Here is a 10,114-nt window from a genome sequence, read left to right as displayed (position 1 = left end):
TCTCCTTCACCCCTTCCCCCGGGGTGATTTTCACCTCCCTCCACGTTTTCCCTTTCGCGTTGTCCTTCGCGTCACACCCACGCGCGCACAACAATGCGACTACGCTCGACGGTACGTTGGCTTTTTGCGCGATCAAACGCAAACGCCCCATGTTGATTTTTCCTAATTACGTCGATGTTAATCGACGAGCCACCCGTTCGCGTTCGGACTTTACGAACAGATTCCACCCTCCTTACTGTATTCACCCATTCCTCGTTCAATTTCACGTTTGCTTTTCAGACTAGAGCTTCTACGAGATTCTTCGATGGAGAAATGTCTATCGGACCAATTGGTACAGAATATTTAAATTCTTTTATTCAAGTTTATTTTAATTATACATGTAATTATACATGTAATAACAAAATAAGAAAAGTCCAAACTAAAATCCTGCAGTACATTCATACTTTCTTAAATTATGGAAATATAATCGAGACGTTCAGAGTATTTAGCGTTTAGCGCAAAGAATCTCTTCCAATATCAGTAAATAAATCTCGAGTTGGTCGTTTTTATTCTTCCCCGTAATTGTTTTCGGAGGAAGTATCGTACCTCGAAGACGATCATGCGATCCAGCGATTTAAGCGCCGTAAAGAAAGAACGAAATTAATTCTACGTCCGGTTTTTCTGGTGTTTCTGGCAACAATACAATTGATTCATACCTTGCAACCGTCGTCAATATTTCTTGGTAATCGATCCCTTTTTCTACGTAGCCCCTTGGAAACTAACCTACCCTCACGTTCTTCCACGATATCATATTTTCTTGTTTTGATTTCGTACACCCATTTGTACCAAAGCACTATTTTGTCCTTTAGTCTTCTTGCAAGGTCCCATGTATCATTTTTCTGCAGCGTATTCCATTTTCCATAGCACAGTCGTAAATTCTTGTCTCTTCGTTTTAGTGCTTCGTTTACCGTCCCTTGTTCTACAGACTTTAATTATAAATTACCTGGTTTATCTGCTTTCGATACGTCGAAGGCGGGTGGCAAGATACATTTTGTTTTCTATTCCGTCGTGAGAGGCTGTTTAAATAACTGGCGAGTATGGTTAGTAATAAAGTGCTTGGCGGGCAATGCGTTAATAATTTAGGTCCTCCTGGAGGTTGTCTGGGAGTTTCCAAGGATGTTGCGTCTTCTTATGAACCTTCGTGAAGTGAATCATTCATAAGTTGCTTTTTCTACCTTTGTTTTTACTTCGCCGGTTTCTTTTCCCTCGTCTGCTCCTATGGGTGTTCTTACTTCCTTTCTTCAATTCGATTAAATACACACACAATGTATACTTTTGTTTTTTTGTGTTATTTCTACCTTCCAGTTTCTAGAACACGCACATTACTATTTTTAGTTAGAAGACGTTTCTTTTATCTTAAATTTTCCTTAAAATGTCCCCTTATTAATATTACAACAAACCCCACATTCTTCGATGCAATTTTCCAATACCACTTTACCATACAATATTTACAAAGTCAAATACTCGTATCTTCCATGCTAATGCTCAACGATCCAGAACACTTAATTTATTTTCGTGTCAAAATTAATTGTCTGAATTCTGGTTAAAATTAACGAGGGGTCAGAGTTGCGTCCTCTCTTTGTAACCAAAATTTTTCGCTATCAAAGAGCTCGAGACACAAATGTTCTGGGATTTGTAGCCTGTCCAATCTTCGATAGGTGTAATGATATACGCCGCTATTGTCTGGTATCTATTCATTACGAAATGAGCTGTATTGATGGCGTCTGCCCATAAGCTTCCTGGCAGGTTCGAATCCAATAACGTGTATCGAGCCATTTCTGCAGCGGTTTTGTTTGCATGCTCGGCCACACCATTTAGCAGAAGCGTCCATTAATTCTCTTCGTACTCCATTTGTTCGCAAGAATTCATTCGACATACGTTTCTTAAATTTGATAGTTCTAATTTCGAGCGCAGATCCAGATATATTATTTTTCACGAAAGGCAGGCTCGATTTTACGATTTCCAGCGTTGTATTCTTTCGCTTATCCTTCCACTTATTTTCTAAATTGTTTGCTAAATGTTCTATCGAATACGTAAAATAAAAGTTTTACTGCCAACGCTTTCGTTGGACAGTTTCGATGACTATGCTCGTCCGCGTCCCGCGGGAGTCGCTTTCAATACTTTTCTTCTCAGCTTCGGCTTGTTCCACGAAAAAGAGACGGTTACACCGTCCCAACATCGCACCATGAAATATCGGGTATGAAAAATGGATAAAGACAAAGCACGATTTACGTTTGTCCCTCTTCCATTGAAAATTCCGTTCGTTTCTACTTGAACGTCCATACAATTTCAATGAACAGCAATTTCTTGATTTACATTTTTCCCTTCGTTCCTTTCTGTATTTATTTATCGTTCATCAAAAATTGTTCTCTATTCTGACCTATACATACTTATTTCGCTTAGACAGCGATCGAATCGTTTGCTGTATTAAATGTAAAAATATTTTCAGCGCCGTCTGATCATATATCGATGCGTTTCACTTGCAGTCGATTAAACAGAAATTCACGAATACGTAAAAATATATTTTTGTCACGTCGAATTCGCGATAAACCTTTTCCGAACGTTCTGTTTTTGTCCTCGTTCGTGTTAACAACACTACAAAAGATATTATCCCTTCAAAAACGGAACGCGTATAAAACGTGTAATTCAATAGAGTAAGCGAAATAAATTTGTATCGTGGATTATTTGCTTGTAAAGTTGGAACATTTCGTGCAGTATTGTGCAAAATTTACGACGGATCCGCGTTAAATATTGATCCTGCAATTTTGCCGGTTGGGAAAGTTCCGGAACATTCAAGAAACGTTTAAATTGTGCGCCTTTGTGGGAAGATTCGCATCTTCCTGTCTTACGCTTCCCTCAGAATTTTCTTCGGCGATGAATAGGAATTTTAAAACATCCCTTCCCGTTCGTGTCAATGAATACGTTCTTTAATTAAAAGCTACTGACGGTTTAATACGAAAAGACACGTCGCTTATTTAGATGTGAATTAATATTCAGACAAAGGATTACTTCTTGCCTCGACGTAATTCAGGTGTTGTAAATAACCGTAAAGATCGCTAGACTTTCTCGCAGTCGTACATCGAGGTATCTATTTTACTGAAAATTACAGAAAATGTTTGTGACCAGCAATTTGATCGTAGTTAATAAAAAGAAATAATAACGTAGCAGACATTCCGCGTTGCTTCTTAACCGTATCACGTTTTTATACCGCGTCCTTCGTACCGAATCGATTCGAAATCAAAGTGCAAGCCTCGTCGCAGGACAAACAGACGCCTCGGGAATCTCCAACGAAATGCAACCCCTTCCAGAGCTTTCACATATCGCTTTAATACCGTGTTATTTCCACCCCTCTTTCGTCTGCGTTCGCAACACAAATCGAAGCGTGCTTCCTTCTTTCGATGCGCGCTAATGCACGTTGTTTACTCGAACGTAATCTACCGTACAGATCGCTACAAAAATGTAGAAAAGTTTAATCAACGTGAGTTCCAAAATCAATCCCTCCGACCCTCTAGATAAAGGATAAAATTGATATTTCGTTGATGATTTTATAAATTTTCTTCGATAGTCAAATAAAGAAATTTTCTCTCGGTAGATGAATGGCGAGTGTACGTTACTGTAATTTTTTAACGAATGATTTACTCGACGTTCCGAACGACGCGACGTATCGGAGTGGATTATGCATGCAGTTTCAGGACGTTGAAGGTCCACCACATTTTTCAATCAATGCGAGACAACATTTAAATGGAACCTTCCGGTGAGAGATGGATAGGACAAGGAGGTCAAGCAGAATGTTCTCCTCGATCACCTGATTCGAATCTCCAGGATTTTTTTTTGTTGCAAGGATAGCGAATGTTAAAGATATTTTCTTCACAATATTCTTAAGTCCTCATTTATCATTCTCTTAGTAAATTTGAGTCAACCCTAATGGCAACGTTTATTAATTACCTCTCGGTCATAAATACACTAGCGAAAAACGATAAATAAAAAGGGAGCCAATTACTTAATACACTATTTCCTTCGCCTTCTCGGTGAAACGTTACAGCCTTTTCTTAACGTCGAGGCAGATCAAATATGGCCTCGAGGCTTACTGCCTGACGTCGTCGATATAATAGAATTCCTTTTTTTTGCCCACCTCGGCTATGAGATTTTTCGAGCAAAATTTCTTGCAAAATAAATATTGGGTTTCGGCGATGTCTTCGTGACAATGAAATTCATGGTGGAGCTTATTATTTAACTAATAACGCGGTGAACGTCGATCGATGGATCAATGTCGAGAGTGTTGCGTTTAAAATTTCTCTCAGAACCCATTTTCTTCCCATAATTTTAACTTAAACTGTCATATTTATGCGTATAATAAAGTAATATAAACCATCGAGATACTCATTAGTGAGAAAAGAGAATATAGATGAAAACAAGTAGAAATGCCAGATAATGGTCAGACATGTACCTCAATTCAGTTGCTCGGAAGCAATGCGTAGCATGAAAAATTTGTCTTACGAATCAATTTTCTCTCTAAATAAAAAACAATTCATACGATCAGTGTATTTTTAAACTTTTAAGTCAGTCTTTTCGTAGAAGTTTTTTTAAAAGACAAAATTTGCTGTCTTCCGTTTTAATTGGCGGCCCGACAGTTAAAATACAAATTAATCGCGCTAGTATGGCTGCCATTCAACTTAAAAATTTAATGAAAAATATAAGAAAGCACGTAATAAAATCTTTAAACGTCTATGATACGTCTGAACGCCAGCTGAGATAAAGTAATGTCCCAACATAAAATATGAAGCACCTCGTAAAGCATAGCATTTTTAATGGTTATGACAGTTTTACAGGCAGAACGATGGAGAAATCGATGCGACAAAAATATCTAGATCGATTTAAGAAACAAGAGGATTCAACATTTCCTTTAAAAGTAGAAAAACGCTACAGCTTGTTCCCCGTATTTAATAAACTTCTCTAAGCGAGCTCGCGCCTTGAACCGAAACCTCGAGGAGCGAACGAACCACTCTACGGTTATTACGCCACTATATGGAATTTTCCACTGTTATTTCCTCTCGGTAGTTTTCGTACCTTCGCTTGAAAAAGAACTACAGCTTGTCCCAGTTTCCACAATCACCCTGTATTTCAATAAACTTCCCTCGCCTTGAACCGAAACCTTCGAGTAAACGTTCCACTCTGCGGTTCGCTAAACCGGTACAAGCGATTTCCCGCCGCTATTTTCAATTTCGAAATATTAAAGGATGCTGATTATTCGATCAAGTCACCGCAAAAATTAACGAAAGCCTCTCTTTTCTCTCGAGAGAAAGACACAGTATGTTGTGCACGACATTCGGATACTTGGTTTCAAGGGAACGAGATTTTTTCCCGCCGTCGAGGCGAATTTCGTTTCGTCCACAGAGGCGGTCGAGTGGCCCGGAAGTGGGGTTTCGAGTGCTCTTCCGGGTTGTTATAATTAATACGACCCCATCGATCTCGGGGCCGTGGCTTTATCGCCGGGCCGAGCCACTTTTCTTCCCTCTGTTCTCACGGTTTCGCGTGGTCCGCGAATTTCCGGCGGATCCTTTGCCGCGCGGAAAGGTCAACGCGGGTTCGAGATGGTCGAAATCTGGGCCAACGCGTGCTGGCTGCGCCGACGCTCCCGTGTGTACCTAATTCATACATTAATTCCGAAGAGGATAATCGAGGCGATGGCTCCCGAGACGCGGCGAGTCAGGTTTCGGTCGTTAGGGCGGTTCTGGAGGGCACGGAATCTTCGTGGGTTCGTGACATTCTCCAGGATTGGAGCAGCACGTGACGCGATTAAACGGAGCTGGAAATTCGGCGGCGAAATATATTTTTCGTTATTAATTTCGATCGTAGCAAAAAACGAAGATCCTCGTTGTAAAATCCAATCGAAAGTGAGTGTTTATTGTAAATACGTTTGACTAAAAACATAGCGTTTACTGAAAACGACGTAATGCTCACACTCGTATTCGTACGCCGTAATGGTGATTCGCTATGAACGAAAAAAAAATTGTTCCTTGTGAATTGAATTGTTTTTAAAATTGGTGCAAGTCCATTTTTTCATATATATTAGATACTCAAGGGCTTAAATTATATATAAAACTTGTCAGCGATCGTGGAACGTATAATTGCCAGTTTATATTAAAAAGAAGCAAAAATAACTGCTTTATAACACTGTAATAAACGCAACATTTGCTAAAAATAAATGAGGAAAGAATTCCGTAAGAAAAACACATAAATTTCGTGTACGATTACGGAGTGGGAGCAGAATAGTATGAATTTCGTACATTTCAAAATATTTGACGCAAAACGAAACAGCCAAATCTGTTGTTACGTGTCGGTTGAAAAACTGCCGGGATAAAAGTTTTCGCGATAGAAAATTGCAAATTTGGCGCGAGAAGCCGGGTTTTCGAATCCTTTAATGCTCCCCACGGCGAGGGGAGGAACAGGGGGAAAAACAGATTTTCCCCGATATTTGGCCCCGATGGAAATTGTAGCTTCGAGTTTCGAGAATTTTCGCGCGGCGTCGTTTTGTAAATAATGATTCATGTCCGCGGGCAACGCGTTGTATTTGACAGCGCAGGTATTTCCGGAGATTTATCGGCCCCGAAGAAGTTCGGATCTGACTTTTGACAGGTTGCCGTATTTTACAGAAATTTTTAACGTTCGCCGGTAATATCGCCGCCGAACGGAAATTTATATCGTCCGGGGGAAGATTCTATTGTCAGCGGGGGAATTGCGTTTCAGGCTGAATTATCACGATTGCGTTAAATTATCGACGTTCGCGCCGCCCTCGTAGAAAGCTTATTCATATTTAAACGCGTAATCTGCTGAGTGACTCGTCCGACCCAATTTCTCGATGAATCATCGAATTTTATCTCTGTGAAAACACATTCTTTTACGATAACGTTACGGTTCCAAGCTGCTGGCTGACGCGGATCTGATTACTATCTGTAATTTAATAATGGAGAACAGCATTCGATCGCGTTCCTTGTTTCCCGATGCACGGATATCCCAAAATAGTCTTTCCTTTTCGTTCTTAAATATAATTTGCAATAATGTTATCAAATTATGTACGATAATCCACGATACTGTTACCCGAACGTTGCATAATTTCACGCGAAATAACGAAATTTATATTTCACCGGCGACTATGAAATGCTGTCACTGAAAATATATGACAACTGATTATTTGTTCGCGATTGAAAGACTCAATATTAATAATTACGCGGTAGAAAATAAATTCGATAGATGTAACAATTTTTCACTTGCTCTTGGGTATTAATAAAGAGAGATTACATACCTCCCGAGCGTATGATACTATAATTAAGTCTAATATGAATTCACAGTTGGAATAGTTATCTCTAGATTCCGAGAATCGCGGCACGGAAACTCAGACCATTCACAGTTCGGAGTTGAGTTTGTTCTATACGAAAGTCCAAGTAGTTTAAATCCTGAAAATTGATCTAATGGTAAATTCAAGGCTTACGTTCTCCATCCGAGATGTTCTTAGGGGATCGAGTGTATTGTCGGAGCCCGTAAGTCGTGAATGTACTAATCAGAATTGCATTTCCCTCCATAATCGACCAGTTACATAAACTTTTCAGCGTTCCAACGCTTCAATAGCTCGCAATGTATGTAACTTCTTCCTTCGCGATCAAGCTTAATCTGTCGATTCGACGGAGCCAAAGAATTTGACAGATTACTATTCAGTAATAAATAATCTTGAACTTTTTCTTTAATTTTAAATAAGAATAAAATTACAACCCTGCACAAATTAATTTACAGTATTATTAGAACATTTTGGTAACTTTCGTGGCCTACTAAGAGCATTGAGAATCTCTGGGGTGGAAGATCCCAGCAACACAGATCTCAAAGGGTGTCTCTCGCGATAATGGAGCCCCGGGCGTAAGAACGAGAGACTTTCGACTGACTTTCCAACCCCTTGACTGACGAGAAGGAAGAGGGCCGAATGCTTAAGCGGCTCCTGATTGATTAAGCCCCGGCGAACACTCTCGCCGCTTGGCTCGCGTGAATTTTTAATGAGAATCCGACTCCGAACGAGCCACGGCCGACATCCAAGTAGCGCGATCGGCTTTCAAGATGATACTTCTATCCCCGCTAGACGAAGCTAGAACCGCCCCCCCACGGGGGAGAAAAGACGCGGAAAGGGTGCTCGAGCCCCTTTTGTTCGCGATGAATGCCTCCTCCTTGAACGCGCCAGGGAACAGGTACCCTGTGCTTGCGGCCCGCTGAGTCTTCCTTCAATTACGCGCGTCTGCAGCTTCCATTTTGGTCCTTCGTACACCTGCTCGTAATGTTTGCAAGGCCGCGATAACGTCGAGGAACGGATTTCCCGTCGTCTCGAGTTACACCCGAGTCCGTAACGCGTCGCCGTTGCATCACGGTATTCGCAGAGACAAATTTTATTCCGAGGGGGCTGGTGGTTAAAATAACGATTTCACGATCTACCCCACAATTATTAACTGTTTAGTCGCGGGTGTGGGTGTGTAGCCACACGTAGGTTAATATTACGAACGTCTTTAACAGACTGGCTATGTAACACGACGATGTCTTTACCAGACTGATGTTATGAACGCGTCTTTTAACACCATAACAACGACTTTCATAGACTGTACGTCTTTCTTAAAACTCCCTTCAATATATACATGACCTTACCCTAATAGCAAAGGGAGAGAAAACGAGACAGAACAGAAAGACGGAAAAACGAAACTGGAAAATACTTAGGGTATTTTTTATGTAATAGTACACTTCTGTTCTTTGAAAATGACCTTTGTTGGTTGCGTAGCGCGCCTGGGTCTTAGCTACGGTCGCCATCTTGGCGGCCATTACGTCTCACGTGATTCGAAACTTATAAAATGGACGAATCTCATTTTCACGACTTTTCAACGCGCTCTTTATAAACTCATAAAATTGAATTCGTATATTTTATACGTTTATCGCTAACGCGTGGGAAAATTGTACAAAATTTGGACATTCTACTGGAAAAAAGAATATACCAACTTTCGAATTTAATTGTGTTAATTTCTTTTGATGAATTTCTAATCGTCATTCGTGAATTTAGTTTACTCTTTATTTCAGAATGTTTATTCTAAATTAACCCCTTCGCTACGAACAATGATTATAGTCGCCGTTAAGCGTCGTGTGTGAAGAGTGACCATAACTTTTCGTAAACAAACATTACGTGTTATAGTTTCATTGTTGGCTTACCTATACAGTCAGTGGCAAGAGTCAACAGACACCCTATAAATTGCAATATTATGGACAAGGTAAAGTTTCGATGACCATATGGGTATTAAATTATGGCCTTGTTTACGCTGAGTGCTTCTAGCTTCCTGTGTATTTTTCTTTTGTGAAACTATATTTATAAGAAAAAATCTGCTACACAAAATTCCAAAATTCGCATTGGGACGTTTTTATTATCATTTGAAAAATTATATGCAACCTTGTCAAGTTTGATAAGTATAATTTAGATTCAATGAATATTCCACAAAGGTTTGCTACCTACTGTTCGAAGGACTATAATATTGTGGGATCCCGGTTGATTTTAGAGCGTTCGTAGTAATAATAGACAACGAACAGGTAATTATGGTGGTTCGACTTAAAACAACTGTGCGAATAAAGCCTAATTGATCTCTGGCGTAACTATGAACTGATTAACCGATGGATCTTGATTGCTATCCGACACAATATGAAGCCTGATTGCTTCTAAAACCGAGCTGACATCTTAACTGACAAACTAATGGAGGTCTGATTGCTTCCAGGTTCTCTAAGAAAGAGATTTCAATGCTCCCTCGGAAATGTTTAGAATGTATACCTCGATAACCGAGATAAGTTATTATTTATATTGTTACGGGCATCGTGTACAACTTCGTGTACTCGTAGCCCAGTAAGAAAGCCAATTTTAACCGACGAATATCGGTATCGATTTGCTGTCAGAACCGGATCGACCTTTCAACTCTAACGAAACATTACAAAGAGTTTCAATTACTCGGTGCAAAGTCCATTGGAAACAAAAAGTTATTGGTAAATTCTGTGTTGCGTTCTGTAGCAG

At 40.0% G+C, this 10,114-nt stretch overlaps 1 protein-coding gene across 1 annotated transcript in view; it reads left to right on the top strand.

Annotated features, from left to right (window-relative positions):
* Window positions 1–10,114, top strand: part of LOC122404868 — a 133,582-nt gene that overhangs the window by 52,650 nt on the left and 70,818 nt on the right. The gene's annotated exons all lie outside the window — the stretch shown is intronic.

The sequence above is a fragment of the Colletes gigas genome, unplaced genomic scaffold, assembly GCF_013123115.1.
Source record: "Colletes gigas isolate AHSC1104 unplaced genomic scaffold, ASM1312311v1 Colletes_gigas_Sc00003, whole genome shotgun sequence".
Classification (NCBI taxonomy): Eukaryota; Metazoa; Arthropoda; class Insecta; order Hymenoptera; family Colletidae; genus Colletes; species Colletes gigas.
Note: the sequence above shows the minus strand (reverse complement) of the source record. Positions and strands in the feature narration are given on the sequence as shown.